General features: G+C 33.5%; 1 pseudogene; it reads right to left on the reverse strand.

Annotated features, from left to right (window-relative positions):
* Positions 1–9,263: 9,263 nt before the first annotated feature.
* Positions 9,264–9,382, reverse strand: LOC112485754 (annotated as a pseudogene).
* Between the last annotated feature and the right edge of the window lie 762 nt (positions 9,383–10,144).

Below are 10,144 nucleotides of genomic sequence, written 5' to 3' on the forward strand. Positions count from 1 at the left end.
TATGTATGCTGTCAAATGGGTACCAGACTTACCGGGGTGATCGCTTTGTAAGTTGTATAACTGTCTAATCACTGTATTGTACACCTGAAACTAATAGAATATTGTGTCAACTGTAATTGAAAAAGTAAATACTAAAAAATACAGATTTGAAATGCTTTTTAATCATTAAAAGTATATATTTTTAATTTTTTAGAGCCTTTTTGTTTTTATTTTCATTATTTTTACTCCATTAAAAAGCTCACAGATACTAGGGGCTTGAAACTTTGTTAAACTAGTTGAGATAATAAAGACTGGTCAGAGTTAAAACACTAGATCACATGAAAACTAGAACAAAGCCTAAAATTGTTCTCACATCTGTTCACTATTAACCAACAAAAAAAACCCATGCTAGATAGAATCTAGCATTATTGTTCAAAATGATCGTTGTTCTCAACTAAAGTGGTTCATATATTTCTGCCTAATACAGGTAACATTCACTGACTCCCTGGGGAAAGAATGTACTTCCCCCATTCCTCTGCCGTCAGGCTTGAGCATGCTACTTATTTGGGGCATCAATCTGCTCAGTCTGCATTAAAAAAAAAATACTACAGACTGGGAGCCTAAAACAACAGGAATTTGTTTTGTCACAGTTCCAGAAGCTAGAAGTCCAAGATCAAGGTGACAGCATTTTGGGTTTTTGGTGAGACTTCCCTTTCTGGCTTGTAGACAGATGCCTTCTTGCTATGTCCTCATATCGTCATTCCTCCACGCATCTTTAGTTCCTCTCTCTCTTTATAGACACCAGTCACAGTAGTTTAGAGTCTGCCACATTGATTACCTCATTATCCTGAATTATCTCCTGAAAAGCCCTATCTCCAAACCCAATAACACTGGGAATTAGGAATTAGATATATTTGGGAAACACAACCCTGTCCATGACACTTGAGCTAATGGAACACGTGTGAACGTAACATATAAATTCTGAGTAAAAGATTGAAGAGTCATTTCACAGTTCCACTGTAGCTCTCTTCTCTCTGCCTTCAGGTCAACATTTACATAGAAGAAGCTGTCTCTTCATGCTGGACTATGGATTAAGGAGTACATAGAACAGACCAGTAGCCTATTGTAATTAATATGTAATGGGAAAAAGAAGTTAACATTTTCCCCCCATTAACATTCTAAGACTTTCAGATTCTTTGATACCACTGCATAGTCTACTAAAAGTTTACTGATAAAGTTTTATTATTAGAAGTTGAATGAAATGCAGAGATCAACTATTGGGCAAAATTATTACCTGCAACTACCTAAAATGCAATTGATTAAACAAATCATACTACATTTTCCTTCAGCCATCATTACCTGTATTTGAAAAGGTACTACGAGAAAAAGATAAAATATAAAGGAATTGGCCAGTCAACAAGCAGACTTAGTAGAAAAAGAGAGAAAATCTAGAAATTCTGGGGCTTGTAGAATTAAAAGATGATAAATTAAGAAATATTTTGAGTGACAAAGGCCAATTAGGACTTAGTCTTTGATAAAAACAAAAGTGAAGCCTTTATATACTTGTTGAAACCAATCAATTAAGTAAGCAATACTCACTAATTCCTTTAGTTGGACAAAAGGGTTCAGAGAAGAGAATAAGAATGTACCTCTTACTTGAAAACCTGATAATTCAATGAACCTGTAATTTAAATTAGAAATAGTACTGCATATGTAAAATGCAACTGCAGACATATAGTTTACTATAATAAAATTAATTTTTAAAAAGTCGATTACAGTTTTACAGAATCATACTGCCAATAAAGCCACAACCTGGATTAAAAGAAACCAAGACAATTTGAAACTTCATACAACTTTTGATCCTCCAATATTCTATTGACAGAACAGAGGCTGGGAAAACTGTCCTAACCCCCATGGAGGATGTATCCCCAATGCCCTATTTGGATTTCTTTAAAGAAAATAAAAAGAAAAGAACAACCTCCCAGAGATTATAATCAAGAGCTGTGGGAAACATTGAATAGGGGAGGTATTGCTGGGATTTTAAAGAAACATTAACACCCCCAGCAAGATCACAATGATTAGATCTACTCTGGGCATTCCAGTCTACCACTTTGTGAAGGGAAGTTAGTGAGTGGAGTGTATGTGTATGTATGTGTGTGAAAGAGGAATAATTATTTCCAAATAGACTTTTTTATGCTTTTACAATATAGTTTGTAGTAGTTTTCTGAATTATTTCAATTTTACTTGTGTCAGTGAAGATTTTGTTAAAATCGTTCAAACTTTTTTTCCCTTTTCTTCTCGTACTCTCTCCAAACTTGTCTGTCTGTCTGTCTGTCTCTGTCTGATACACACACATATCTTTTACTAATAAAGAAGGCATTATGGGTTCCTAACGGTTTCTGCAGTACAGCTGAGCAGTTCAGTTAATAAAAAAGTTGAGCAGACAATGACCTCTGTGGAGAAATCTAAAGGAGAGACCAGATAGAGTCCTCTGACCAGACAAAGAGAAACTCTTGTTAATCCTTCCATAGTATATCTTTTTTTTTTTTTTCCTATGTGTAAGATGTGTTTGACTTTCAATTTTACTAAACTAATATTTAAATGGCCTTGGAAAATTTTTTTTTTACTATATCTTTAAATCTTCATTAGGTCCTGACTGTTAGACCCTTCAGGAACAAGATATAAGACAGTGTGTGAGCTATAGGACAGAGGATGCGAAAATAAAAAGGAAGGCAAGAGACAGAATGGGGAAGTAGATGTGCTTCTTCCTTTTGCTTAAATTTTCTTGTTCTTGGAATTGTGTATATTTGGAAACTACTTTTCAGCTTGTCATTTTCTAAAGCCACTTACAATTTAAGAGGCCATTTTTCTAAATACATTATATAAATACTTAATTCAAAATCTAAACTTTTCTGATGTTTCTCTTAAAGTGTTTGCTAATTCGTTTATATTGACATCATCGTAGAAGTGTTTCATTTAGTGTGCTATTAAAGCAATTTCTTAGTATATGATAAAATATATTTCATACTATGCAACATTGCTTTCCTACATATCACACTGTTACTTTGTTACATATCACATAAGTGTAATTGCTGAGGTTATGCTCATGGGGCAATATTAAACAGTCTCTTCCTCTACAAAAAGGAGACTAATGGGAGTTCAAAGAGTAAAAACTATATTACATTCTAGTTCTCTATTATACTAAGCTTATCTAAGACTCATTCTTCAACCACCTATTGAGTAAGTTGTTTATTGTTAGGGGCCTCTGTTGAAGAGGTGAGAAGTGATTGTAATTGAAAGTATTTATTTTGGAAGGTTCTGGGTGTTAAGGAAAGAAGAGTTCCCAGCACTGAGCCAGTGGGAATGGACTGCAGCGATTGGAAAGTAGCAAATTGGGAAATAAGATATAATGAAAGAGACAAAACCAACAAAAGTAGGGACATGGAACAAGCTTTGAACAATTGCTAGGAGAAAACTAGCTAAGCTATGGTACTGATGTGCTTATGCGATACTGTTTTAAAATTACAAATCATTAGAGATCACCTAGGGAACTTAAGTGATAAGTAGCATCATCAAATTCAATAAGGTAAAAATAAAAACTGCATTTTATCTTACAATTATTTTTTAAGATTGAATCAGATACCTATCCTGTATTATAAGGCAAAATTATGACATGCTTTAATTCGAGTGAAAAAATATTTATTAATAACCTGTTATATACATGTAGGAAATTATAGTAAATGAAAGAATAAGTAAGACAGACTCTGACTTTCAGGAACTAGCATTCCAATTTCTAGGTACATAGTAAATGTCTGGATGACTGAAAACAATAATGTAAGACAAATGCCACAACAAAGATACAAAGAGAGAATTAGAGAGCTCTAACGGAAGAAGTCGGTATGTCTAGTAGGAACCCAAAAGTTTTTCTTGGAAGATATGGCATTTGATATGGTCAATAAAAGAGGACAAAATATTGAAAAGTGAAAATGGTGTATGCATACTCTATGCAGGGAAAAATATTTAAACAAAGTCCCGGAAGTAGAAAAGCACAGAAAATATTTGTTCTAGCTTGTCAAAAAATAATAATTTTATATGTGTAATTTTATACATATATGTACAAATGTTCATGAGAATATATAAATATATATACATACACACAAACTGGAAAAAAAAAAACCTGATAAAATAGATTGAAATTTACAGTGTTCCTTTTCTCCTCATTACCCTTTTCCACACTAATATATTCTACTCTCCTAAATACATAAAATGGATTGAGTCAAAAAAATTTCCTCACTCATTATAGTGATTGTACATTTCTTATTTATTCATTAAACTAATCAAAAGACAGAGTACTTGCCATATAATAGGAAATATATAAAGGGTTGGCATAAACAAGATAAACTCCCCAGTTTCACTAAGCTTATAATCTAATGAAAGAAATAGAATAACTGGTGATGAAAAGAACAAGGCTACTTGAGAAATGATAAAGTCTTTCTGAGGAAATTACTTTTAAATGGCAAACAAAAATGTAATGAATTAGTTATGGCAAAAACCAGGGAAATAATATTTCAGAAATAAAGAAGAAATACAAAATTGCTAGCGTGAGGACATAGTTTGTGGCAAGTCAAAGGCAACAAATAACCCCACTAAATCACAAAGTGGTCATGACACACCATCCTCTCTGTTTCTACCTGTTGTATGTTATTCCAAGTCTTTCTATCAAGTGGTGGAGGCTATTTCCTTCTCCTCCATGTGAACCTGGGCTGGCTTTTGCAGCTTTCATTGCCCAGAAGAATATGGTGGAAGTGACTGTGTGCTAGTTCTGGGTCTAGGCCTTGATATTACAACTCACATTCTTAGTACTCCTGACACTGCCATGAGAATGAGCCTGAACCAGCCTGCTGGAGAACTTAAAAAATTTGTGGGGCATAGCTGACTCAGATCAGGTAACGGCCCTGTTACAAGTAACAACCCAGCTCATGTGTCACAGTTAAGGGTCAAATCAGCCACGCTGACCTGCAGCTGACCTGTTAGATGGCCATGGACAGTTAACTGAACCCAGCCAAGACCAACCAAGCCTGATTCAGATCAACAGAACCACAGAGCCTATCTGCAGAAACTTGGGCAACAATAAATTGTTCTTGAAGCCACTAAATTTTAGGGTGCTCTATTATTCAGCAATAGATATTTTAGTACCATAGCTTAAGCAATAAAAGATATTTAATTTCGTCTTATAAGAAATTCCAATTTGGTTCTGATGCTTACCATTACCATTAAAGATCCAAATGTTACCTGCCAACTTTAGCATATTGGTTTGTTGTTGTTGTTGTTGTTGTTACTATTTGTCTGTTTTGTCCTTAGACTGATATTATTATAACTGCTACATTTCAAAACATTGTGTTTTTATATAATGGTAGTCAAAACAGGAAGAAATTAGATTTCTCTCACTCTTATTTTGTTCAGGAAGAAAAACAAAAGTCTTATCCAGAAGTTGCTTAGCATACTTCTTACATCTTGTTGGCTACCTACACCAGGTTACCTATCCCAAGTGCATTACATAAAAAAAAAATAATAATAAAATGTAAACGAAAATTGACAGCTTTGACTTACTATGATTTATTTCATGGACATGTTGCCCCCCCAATCAAAAGTGAACATCTAAAAATTAAGGAAGAAGGTGAAAAAGCTGATAGCTAAACAAAAGAATACCAAAAAAAATGTTAAAAAAAGTTTCTGTTAATTACCCCATAGCCAACATTTCTGAAAAAGCATGAATAAAAGAGAAAATGATTTAAGATGAACTTGAGGAAGAAGGTAGGGTCCATCTACATAAGGGGCTATGGTGAAAATTTTTGAATTTGTTTTAAGTGCAAGGGAAAGTTATAGCAGCATTAAGGTGAATGGAGAATGGATCTTAAGTGAATATGTATAGGAGAAGCTAATTAGGAGAATATTTTTCTAAGTCCAGGTAAGAGAACAGGACTAGTGTGAATTGGACTAGAGCAACAGAAGTGTAAGCAGAGAAAGTGTATAGACTCAGAATGAGTTTGAGCAAAAGTGGATGGAAAGCTAATAGGGATAGACTTGCTGATTAATACCTTCTGTGAATAAAACAGAATAGTCAAGATTGATTCCACTGTTTGTGTCACTGGAGATTATGGCCCAGCCATTTCCTAAAACAGACTATACTGGGGCAAGATTTGGAAGAAAGAAGAAATATTTTCAGCATGTTAAATTTAAAATATCCGTTAGAAAATATCCATTAGAAAATAAAATGGAGATGGTCAGAAAACAATTAGATTCACAAGTTTATATCCACTGAGGGTTTAGGACTTAGAAAAGAGATATGATCTAGCAATTCCATTCTAGTTGTATACCCAAAAGATTTGAAAGCAAAAACTTGCACAGATACTAGTACACCAATATTCATAGAAGCATCGTTCACAATAGCCAAAAGGTGAAAATAACCCAAATGTACATGAGTGAATAAATGGATAAACAAAATGTGGTAAATTCATATCATAAAATATTATTCGGCCTTAAAAATGAATGAAATTCTGATACGTGCTACAATGTGGATGAACCTTGAAGTAATTATGCAAAGTAAAGTGAACCAGAACCCAAAAAACAAATATTGTATAATTCCACTTATATAAAGTGCTTAGACTAATCAAATTCATAGAGACAGATTCTGGAAGGAGGAAGGAATAGGAAGTTATTGTTCAAAGGACAGAGTTTCAGTTTGGGAAATTGAAAAAGTTTGGAGATGGATGGTAGTGATAATTGCACAACAATATGAATGTACTACTTCCAATGAACTGTACACTTAAAAATGATTAAAATGATATATTTTATGTAGTTTTAGCACAAAAAAAGGTAACAGCACAAAATGACATGGCACAATTTGTATTTGATAATGTTTTTCCCCCTTACTACTTCTAAGTTGAAGTGGGCTGTACTACCTGTAAATGCCTATTACAGAATAGACTTAACTTATTTTTTAATGAATCTATGTTAAAAATTAGCATTAAAATGAAAACATGCTTGATATATCATGGAGTCAAATGATATAACAGACAAAACTGTCAGTTTCTGAAATCTAAGAATTCCACAGAGGAAAAGAGTTTTGACTTTTTCCCTCTTGCTGTTTTCCTTTAGAGTTAATTCATCTTGTTACCAAATCTTATCAATTCTATTTCTGCAATATTCATTTTACTTTATATTTCATTTCTAATCTCATTTGAATTACTAATCTCCATGAAACCACTGCTATTATCTGTTGGAACCACTCACTGATTGAGAATCACTAATTTAAAGCTTTAAAATGGCTGGAACCAGAAATGCGTAGTACATCATTGCATCTGCGATAACTAATAGCGCTCCAATCACTTAACAGTTGCCTAAGGAATACCTGTTTAAATAAATGAACTAGCATACCAATCTGTGCTCTTACTTCATCTTGGTTTTATTGTTCTCTCACCACAAGATACCTTCCTTCACTCTTTCAAATTGAGTTTTGTATTCATTAAAGAAGACAAGAAAAAGAAAAAGAGGGGATACAAGATAGTACAGAAAAATGATAAGAACCCAGTTGAGAGGTAGCAATAAGTGGGACCATGCTGAAAAATACATGGAGAACACTTCACTGGAAACAAGAAAAACAGAACAAAATCTAAGACTAAATTAAGAGTAGCAGATTTTCCTAAATATGAAAAATAATAGTGGAGCTTCACTTTATTTCATTCTAAAAATTATTCAGAGTCTTATGTTCAATTCTAGCACCATGTTTGAAGAGAGGCATTGACGAAATTCCTGAATAGAATGGAGCTGGGTGTATTTGCACAGTGCCAATTGAGTTTGACAAGCAGGAAAGTGATGTTTGCAGAACAGAGAAAGAATATTTGAAGTCCAGAGTAGTTGATTACACAGACGACCCCAAGAACCAAGATGAATGAGGCTGTACATATGAGATGCACCTTTCCTTTGAACTTTCAATACTGGAATATTGCTTTGACTGTTCTGACATAGTACAATCATCCCCAACGGTCTTTAAAAATTCCTATTAGAATTCATAGGCTAGGAGGCTGGTAAGCAATTATTGGCATCTTGTGATAATTTTCCTGACAATTCTGCAACCCTTATTCGCCTGCCCAGTCATGTGTCCCCATTCAAAGTCCATTACTTCTTTCCTGGATAATCAGTTAATAACTTGCTTCCTGTATCCAGCCATTTGTAAACTTTCTCATCTGATATCATTTAAAATTCAGTGGCACAGAAATGGTAAAGTATCTATACATTTCGTAAAGTTAATTTAAGAGAATTTTAGTAATCCTATCAAAGAAAGTGTCGGTATTAACAAACTCTCTGATGATAAGACGTATCTGATATGTTTGACTCGGGATAGAAATTTTAAGAGACACATTGACAAATTAGAATGTGTCTGGGCGGGGGGTGGATAGAAAGATGGTAAAGGGGGATAGAAAGACAACATAAAAGAAATGACTGACATGTTGGGAATATTAACCTTGAAAAAGGCCACATCTACATGGCATTAATTGCATTATTCAAATATTTGAATGCCTCTACCACAGAAGGGTCAGTGAACCCCATTCTGTTATTTCCTGGTAACATATTAAGAATAATAGTTGAACGTTATAAAAGAAAATAAATTTGGCTCAGAATAAGGAAGTTGTTTTTAACAATTATGATTTTCCACAAGTAGAACATTTAGCCTTATGAAGGAGTAAGTTCAGTAAAAGTTCAAAATTTTAGCCATTGACCAAATTACTATATATGCAAGATTATGAGGAATCAATTTTAAAAGGATTATAAAAAGGGATTTTGAAGCATCCATTATTATATATTTTATTCTTACTATCACTCCATGAAGTAGTATTAGTATTTCTATTTTATATAGAAAAAGTGAGACACAGAGAATTTAAATAACTAGACAAGTCCATACAGGTAACAGGGAGTAGAATTTGGTTTCCAGTTGAGTCCTCTGTGACCACAAAGCCCTTCCTTTAAAACCATGTGTACAGCACTGGAAAACCGGAAAGTAAAGAAGCGAAATGTCAATAGCAGTTTTATCTGAGTTGTGAAATTAAGAGAGAAAAATTATATATATAAATATTAACCTATATTTTTTTAAACTTGACATAACCAACATTTATTAAGTTAAATAAAATTATGAATATTTTTTTTTTAGGTGAAGCAACCCTTGTTTGACCTCACAAATTGCAAGGACCTTGTCAGTTTACAATCCCTTATTTTTTAATTTTTTACACCTACAGCACCTGGTCTTCCTAGGAGGTCTCCCATCCAAGTACTAACCAGGCCCAATCCTGCTTAGTTTCTGAGATCAGATGGGATCGGGCTTGTTCAGGGTAGCATAGCCATAGACAAAATTATGACTATTTTATGTTTTTAAGCAAAAAATGAGAATACTATTTTCAATGAATCTCTTCTAATCACACATTTTGTTTTTATTTCAGGACCCTATGATTATTTTAAATTTTTTATTTAGAAATAATTTAAGAGAAAAATAGCAAGATTCAATGAAACAACTCCGTATATCATGAGTTTCCCATTATCATTTTATCATATTTATTGTCTCTCCTCTGTTAGTATGTATGTGTTTATATCACTATCTCTAAAATTCTACTCTAACACAACAGGATTCATTCAGGCTTTCCATCTTTCTATATCTGTAACTTGCTTCTGCAACACTGAAAACTATGGCCCCATTTTGATCAAACTAAATATTTGCTCTATCACTCTGTATATGACCAATATCTGAAACACAAGTGCTGCTTCCTTAGTCCTAGTCCACTGGCCATGGCCACGCTTGTGTTCACCTCAGTTAAGGCCCTGCCCTATATAATCCATAAACATGAGAGCCCTATCTGCCAAATTCTCAACCCAGCCAAGGGCTAGGAGAAGGTGAAGACGAGAGGGTGGCTACTACTAGTATACATTTAATTTTTTAAATACTCCATATTTTTTTTGCTTTTAAATATCTTTCAGAAATGTGTATTATTCAGATGTGGAATCTTTGCTATTCAGACTTTAAAACTATCATCTCTCATAAGTCTCATTTCTTTGTACTTTTCTTTGAATTCTTATATAGAATTTTTAAAATGTATACCGTACCAATATTTGATTG

This window comes from Pteropus alecto, unplaced genomic scaffold, assembly GCF_000325575.1.
Source record: "Pteropus alecto unplaced genomic scaffold, ASM32557v1 scaffold5, whole genome shotgun sequence".
Classification (NCBI taxonomy): Eukaryota; Metazoa; Chordata; class Mammalia; order Chiroptera; family Pteropodidae; genus Pteropus; species Pteropus alecto.